At 38.9% G+C, this 8,254-nt stretch overlaps 1 pseudogene; it reads right to left on the reverse strand.

Annotated features, from left to right (window-relative positions):
- Positions 1-8,254, reverse strand: part of LOC107152462 — a 20,113-nt pseudogene extending 11,859 nt beyond the window's left edge.

Below are 8,254 nucleotides of genomic sequence, written 5' to 3' on the forward strand. Positions count from 1 at the left end.
TTTTTTTTTTTTTTTTTTTTTGGTGGAAGGGTGGTTCTGGGGATCAAACCCAGGATCATATGCATGCTGGGAAATATATTGATTAATGAATAAAATGAGGTGCATCCAGATAATAAAATATTATTTGGCCATAAAAACTAGATACTTATATATGTTACAACATGGGTGGACCTTGCTAAATTTAAGTGAAATAAGCTAATCATAAAAATGATTCCATTTATATGAAATGTAGAGAATAACCAATTCCATGGAGGCAGGAAGTAGATTGGTGGCTGGCTAGGGTTTCCATTTCTTATCATCACCAACACATTTAGCTTGTTCATTGAAAAATATAAGAATCACAACAGATACATTAAAAAACTTGATAGAATTCAATACTCATTTATGATCAAATCTACCACTGAGCTTAGCCCTTAGCTCCATTCTTATTTTTTTTTAAACAGCTTCTTTTTTTTTCTTTTTTTGCACTGGAGATTGAACTCAGGGGCACTTAACCAATGAACTATATCTCCAGACCTTTTTTTTTTATTATTTTTTTGTTTTGAGACAGGGTCTCGCTAAACATCTGAGGCTGGATTTTAACTTGAGATCCTCCTACTGCAGCCCCCTGAGTCACTAGAATTACAGATATGCACCATTACACCCAGCTTAAAAACAGCTTTATTACAATATTGTTCATATAATATTCAGTTCATTCATTGGAGTGCAATTCAGTGGCTTTAATATCTTCACAGATACATGTAATGATATCAAAGTCAATTTTAGAACTTTTTCATCACCCCCCAATATATCATACCCTTTATTTATGATTCCCTTTCCCTAATCCTCCTCAATCCTAGCCAGCCACCAATCTACTTCCTGCCTCCATGTAATTGGTTATTCTCTACATTTCATATAAATTGAATCATGTGACATATGGTCTTTTATGATTAGCTTATTTTACTTAGCATAAGTTTAGCAAGGTCCACCCATGTTGTAGCATATATAAGTATCTAGTTTTTATGGCCAAATAATATGCTATTATCTGGATGTACCAATTTTATCCATTAATCAATTACTGGACATTTTTTGGGTTGTTTTCACATTTTGCCTTTTATGAATGATGTTGCTATAAATAGTCATGTACAAATATTTATGTAGATTTTTTTTCTCTTGGATATTCAACTAAGGGTAGAATTGCTGGGTCATTTGGTAACTCTGTTGAATATTTTGAGGAACTACCATTTTACATTCCCACCAGTGATGTATAAGGGTTTCCATTTCTTATCATTACAAACACATTATTATTTAGCTTGTTCATTGGAAATATAGAGAATTACAGTTGATTTTATGTTGTTATGTACCCTACCACCTTCCTGACCACATTTATTAATTTTAATATTTTTTCATGAATTCCTTATAATTTTCTATATAAAATTATGTCACCTGAATAGACATTGCTATGGTATGAAAGTTTGTGTCACCTCAAAACTTGTAGTTTGAACTTAATCTCCAATCTCATAGAATTAAAAGGTGGGATATTTGGGAACTGACTAGGTCATGAGGGCAGAGCACTATAAAAACTCGGCCTCTTGGGCTAGGGTTGTAGCTCAGTGGTAGTGCACTTGCCAAACATGCGTGAGGCACTGGGTTCAATTCTTAGCACCATATAAAAATAAAAATAAAAATAAAGAAAATAATGTTTCATCAACAATTAAAAAATAATAATTAGGCCTCTTGTAAAGTCTGAGGAAGCTGTTTGCCCTTTCTGCCGTGAGGACAAAAGATGCTGTTTATAAACCAGAGATTGAAACACCAAATCTGCCAGCATATTTATCTTGAATTTCCCATCCTCAAGAACTTGGCATGGTGGCACATGCCTGAAATCGCAAGTGCTTGGGAGACTGAAGCTGAAGGATCACAAGTCAAAGGCTAGCCTGGGCAATTTAGTAAGATCCTGTCTCAAAATAAAATTATAAAAAGGGCTATAGGGGATGTATCTTAGTGATAAGAGGGCATGAGGCCCTGAGTTCAATCCCTGGTATGACCGAAAACAAACAAACAAATACACACACACACACACACACACACACACACACAAAGGAAAAGCAACAATAAAAAAAAAAAGAAAAGAAAATCTGTCAGAGCCAGGCGTGGTTGTGCATGCCTGTAATCCCAGTGACTCAGAAGATGGAGGCAGGGGGATCGCAAGTTCAAAGCCAGCCTCAGCAATTTAGCAAGGTGCTGGGAGCCATTAGCCAAGTAGGTATGACAATTTCCTTGCCAGCGTACCCCATGTTGCTTAGTGGAAGGACTCGTGGAAATAGGACATTTTGCAGTGACATTGCATGTAGGTGACCTTGCTCAAGGACCAGGGCGGATTAGGGTGTTCCCGGTTTAGGATAATCAGGTTTAGGGCGTTCCAGGTTTAAGATTATTCCTGCTGGGAATAGGGCGTATCCTGCTGCCTGAGTTCCCCTTGAGTTCTCACGGGATTCAGACAGTATTTTTTGGGAGATAGAAGCCCAGTGGAGGTGGATTTGGGCAGAGAACGTGGATTTCCCCAGAACGTGATTGTAGATGGCTGGTGTGAGTTCGGGAATAAAGAGTTGCTGTTTGAATCTACAAGCTGTGTGGTGGCTCGTGATTTGTGCCCAGCCAGACTGCGGCAGCAAGGCCCTAAGCAACTTATGAGATCCTGTCTCAAAGTAAAAAATAAAAAGTGTTGGGGATGTGGCTCAGGGGTAAATCACCTCTGGATTTCATCCCCAGGACCAAAACAAAACAAAACAAAACAAATAAGAAATAAATTTCTGTAGCTAATAAGCTACCCAGTTTATGATATTTTGGTGTAGCAGCCTGAAATATGACAGAGTTAGTTTTACTTTTTTCTTTCTGACCTGGGTGCCTTTTTTCTTGCCTAACTTTCCATGGCAGAACCTCTAGTGCAATGTTAAATAGAAGTGGAGGGATTATTTTCTATGTTCATATATGAATACATGACAAGTGAAACTCCACAGCATGTGCACTCACAAGATTGGATCCTAATTAGAATAAGTTATACTCCATATATGTACAATATGTCAAAATACACTCTACTGTCATGTATATCTAAAAAGAATTTAAAAAAAGACTGATGAAAGTTAAAAAAAATAAAAAAGAAAAACTAGAGAGATTAGACATACTTGCCTTGTTCCTGATCTTGAGAGGAAAGTACACAGAAGAATATGTTCTTAGGTTTTTTTTTTGTTGTTGTTGTTGTTTGGTGTTGTTGTTTTACTGTGAGATGTCATTTTCATTCAGGAATTAGGGGAGATTCAAGTCATATAGAGTCCTACTCTAAAATCTTCACACCTGCCTTTCTAGGATGTACATTGTCCTGTATAGTCTCTTCTTGGTTTCTTCAGTTAAGTCAAAACTGTATGTTCCTCCTTTCCCCCATGTATTTTTGCTTCCTAGTATATTTCATATATTAATTTCCTTGCTGTAAAATGCTACTTTGGTTTTTAAATTTGGAATCACCAAGTTGTAAAGATATATATTTCTACCTGACAAGTATAGTACTGGTGGACTTTCAAGTTGAGAAGAGTAAATTGATAATTTATATTTATTTTTAAAATTAAATTAATCCTTTATAAGTGTTTTTTTTTTAAGAAGTTAGTCCTTGACCACTAGTTTGATACCATCTGCATTTTAGGTGACCTGCTTCACCAGCATGCTTGTCACTCTCTATGACTAACTGCTTAAGTGCTTATAATGGAAGAAATTGCTTTTCTACATAACTTCATGTTGGTGGGGTTATTTAGTATATAATGTCCATCAAACCCCTGTCTCTGGCTTTTTGAAGAGTTGCTTGGATGACAGTTATTTTCTATCATCTTTGACTGTCAAGAGTAGAATTAAATATAATAGACTCAGATCTATAGAAAAGAGCTTTACTCCTTCACATGGAAAGTGCAAGACATAAAACATTGAACCAGAGATGCACATACAAGTCTGTGATAAAATGACATCTTTTTGAAGTCTATCCCTAGAGAACTCTACAGGCTTTCAAGTGTCCAAGTTGGTGTGGGGAAAAGAATTTAAGGCATAATTTAAAATATAAAAGGTGCCTGAGCCTCTTCTCAAAAAGAAGTTGAATCTCTAATTATGTTTTTCATTGAGGCCTGCACTTAGAGGTTAGAAACATTAGGTTCTGAAAGCTTTTATTACCACATGCCATAACCAGATAGCATGCCCAGTTATTTCCAGCCATTCAGTTTTTGTTTTGATTTAGTAGATCACTCTAACCCCCAAATACTTAAGATCTTTGGGAAAATCTGAATAATTTTAAACCATTATGTTCAAACCTGTACTGGTTCCTTTTCTCCAAAACTAATTGTTTTAGAGTATAGTGAAATTTATCTTGACACTCTTTTTTTTTATGGTAATAGGGGTTGAACCAGGGACACTTTACCACTGAGCTACTCCCCAGTACTTTTTGTTTATTTATTTATTTATTTTTTGAGACATGGTCTCTTTAAGTTGCCCAGGCTGGACTTGAACATGTAATCCTCCTTCCTCAGCCTCCCGAGTTGCTGGGATTACAGGCCTGTGCCTGGCCTCAACACATTTTTAAGCATGTACTACATTAATTTGCATAGCCTTTAAGAAAAAAAAGAACTCTATGAGGATTCATTTAAAATCTAACAGTTGGTGCAGTGATTCTAATCCCAGCTATTCAGGAGGCCAAGGCAGGAGGATCATAAATTCAAGGCCAGCCTCAGCAACTTAGTGAACACCTGTCTTAAAATAACAAGGGCTGGGGATGTAGCTCTGTGGTAGAGCTCCCAGGGTTCAATTCTCGGTATTGGAAACAATAACAACAATATTTATGGGGCAAAATAATTCATACTTTAAAGGTGTATAAGGAAAATCAACTGCTATTTTGACCCCAGTTATGTCCCCCAAAATGCTTTTGATTTGAATCATAAGGCAAAATACATTCTTCATAATAATGCAAGATGAGTTCATACATTCATCATTTTCTAAATGTGCAAATGACGGTTGCTGCTGGAAGATAGGAGGCACTTTTCCATTCTTCAGTACATTGACATTAGTACCAGCAGCCTAAGAAATAGAATCCAGCTGAGAGTTGACTGTTCTGCTTCCAGCCAATCCTACAGTCTTTTAAAACAGGTCAGTCAGTATTTGCAATTTTCACAGGGTGAATTGCTTGCCAAGTTCTGGCATTCACTTGTCTTTTTGAGAAAAAGTATGCCTAAAGGGTACTTAATGATCTTTTGCCAAGAAGTGATTTTTTTGTTGTTTCTGGATTACAGATTTGACGATATTTTTTTCCTCCTTCATACCTTCCTTACTCTCTTTATTGCCCTTCCCTTTCCCTTCCTTTCTTTCTTTCCCCCACCCTCTCTCTCTTTCTCTCTTTCTTTTCTTCATCCTGGGGATCTAATAACCCAGGTACTCACACACACTAGGCAAGCCCTCAATCACTGATCTACTAACCCAGCCTTTTAATTTTTATTTGTGAGAGAGGGTCTTGCCAAGTTGCCAGGCTGTCAGACATACATTCTGAACAACCCTTATAAGTTGACAGCTCTTCAGCAAGACTGATCCTTAGCTGTCCCATCTCTTTGTTTTGTTTCTGGGATTGAAGCCCACTTCTTAACTGCCTCTGTCATTCTTCCATTTACTCTAGCTGTTCCCTGTCCTGCCTGTGCCCCCACCCCCTCATCAGGAGTTAAACCCAGGGGCACTTAACCACTGAGCTGCATCCCTAGCCCTATTTATTTATTTATTTTAATTTTGAGACAAGATCTCAACTAAATTGCTTATGGCAAATCTCAAGCTTGTGAGCCTCCCACCTCAGCCTCCCAAGTTGCTAAGATTACAGGTAAGTGCCACTGCACCCAGTTCTTCATCTCATTTTTGTCTCACAAGTGTGATCTAGTCCTGAAGGTTCCTGTTTTGCAGGTGGAGCTGCCTGGCCTCCGCTTGCAGGAATCTCAGAGCATTCATCTCCTGGATCTTAGCCTGGTTTTTCATGGAACTTTTTTTCTTTCTTTTCCAGAAGCCACAGCAGCTGAGGCCCATATACTTCTTCCAGGGCCTGGAAGATTTTCAAACCACAGTCTCTTCTGGAGAAATTACCTGTCCCTCTGACTTGCAGCTGCTTCTAATTGTTGCAGCTTCTCCATCTGCTTCTGATAAGCATCCTGGAGCTGGGCTGGGTCCCCCAAGTACTGAACTGCACATGCAGTCAGTGCTTCCCAGAAGTCCACAAACTGCTGATGGCACTACTGCTGGTAGTATTAGGCCACACATTCCTTGGTAACTTTTAATAGCCCCTGCTTGACCTGCAGGATCTTCTCTTAGCTGACAAAACTGTCCAGTTCTCTCTGGACAGGGCACCATTTGTAGGGGCCAAAATGTCCCAATGTACTTGCTGCACCTCCTGCAGAGCTGATTCATGGAACAGCATAAGCTTATGGATGGGCTGATCTCTCTCCTCTTCCAGCTGTATTATACTTGCACATGCTGCTAGAAATGGCCCTCTGCCAGTTCCAGGTCCTCCATGCTCAGGTTCTCCTCTGTGCTGGGGCTCAGTACTGCTCTGTGGCTCTCCTTAGGATAAGATTTCTACTCCCTTGCAACAGTCTCCCCCTCACAAACAATCTGCCCTGGGCTCAGGCTTTTTGCTGGCTCCACAGACTGCTCCACAAATGGTACCGCATCTGGTTTCATGGTCTTCTTCCCACACCGCATCTCCCCTGGACTACAGGCCCTTTCATGTACAGTACCTCCTTTGGCTGCCTGGTCTCTTAAATGTACAGTGCCTCCTCTGGCTTCTCAGTCTCTTCCACATATGTCTCTTCAAAGTCACCAGTGGAACAAGGCAGAGAATGTCTTCTAGGTTCATGGTTCCCTCCAAAGATTGAGTAGTTTCAGGTTCAAGGTCTTGGCCTCATTAAGAGATTCAAAGTTCTCCTGGAGAATTGTCCTCTGATCTTGTTTCCTAGGCCTGGGCAGCACTGTCCTCACTGTGCTAGGGCTCTGGATGGCCATGGTTGCACAATCCAATGCTCAGCAGGTGTGTTATCAATAGCTGGCTTGTCCACTGCTATTCCAGTGCCTACCCTGCCACCCTACTAACTGCACTGAATACCAGGTCCCTCTGTACTATATGTGATTCATGATCCCTTTACTTATTTATTTACTCTGGCTTCAGGTTACCATTGGTAGTCATTTCTTTTATCAAATATTGTTCTTAATATTGTCCCAAATTTCTCCAAGTTTCTGTACATTTTTCTTTAGCTTTTTGTTCTTGGATGTTCAGATTTCATGATCTCTATCAGTCTAGCTTTCAAGTCACTAATTCTTTTGTCAGTTCAAATCTACTATTGAATTTCTCGTTTTAGTCATCGTACTGTTCAATTCCATAATTTCGGTTTTTATGATTTTCTGCTTTTATTAATATTCTGTATTTGAACATCCTCCTCCTCTACTTCTTCATTGAGGTTTCCTTTTGTTCTGTGAACATATTATGAAGCTGAAGTTCCCTGAAAAAACCATAAGTTTATTAAAGTACCTACAGAATGTTTGACCCTGGCTGGGTAGAACATCATGTTTCTGGAGAGATGGAACATTGTAGACTGAGAGTCAAAGTTATCTTGGGCTATCCTAAGCCATTTAGAAAAATAGCCATTTACTTTTAACCTTTGTATCTGACCTAATATTCCCATGACTATAAGTAATCCTCTCAGATTAGGTTTAGCAGACCTCAAACTTCCATCAACCCCAAAGCTAAGAATGCTATAATGTCTGAAACCTTTAGCAAAGATTTCCCTGCTTTGCTGTAGCCCTGACATAGGACAGCAGAAAAATAGGTAGAAAGAAGACAGAGAAGGAAAGAGAGACTGTAGCTTTTAATCTAAAAACTCCATGAACTCTCTTCACTCCTCAGGCCTGTTTTCTTCCAAGCCTGAATTCTTAAAAGTTCTAATAAGTTTTAGAGCACTGTAAGTCCAGATAATTGGTGCCTATATGCCTTGTTAGCTTACAGAATGTATTTTAGACTGATTAAAAGGAAGAGAGAGAGAGAGAGAGAGAGAGACAGAGAGAGAGAGAATCTCATGATATGTTACAGTCTAAGTGCTATTAACTAAATAATGTCAACCTAAAGATTCTGAGAAAAACCAGGTCACTGTGACCCACTCTGCTCCATGATCAAAAGAATGGAACTCATTATGCTGATGTCACCCCACATACCTCTCAT

The sequence above is a fragment of the Marmota marmota genome, unplaced genomic scaffold (genome assembly GCF_001458135.2).
Source record: "Marmota marmota marmota unplaced genomic scaffold, marMar, whole genome shotgun sequence".
NCBI lineage: Eukaryota > Metazoa > Chordata > Mammalia > Rodentia > Sciuridae > Marmota > Marmota marmota.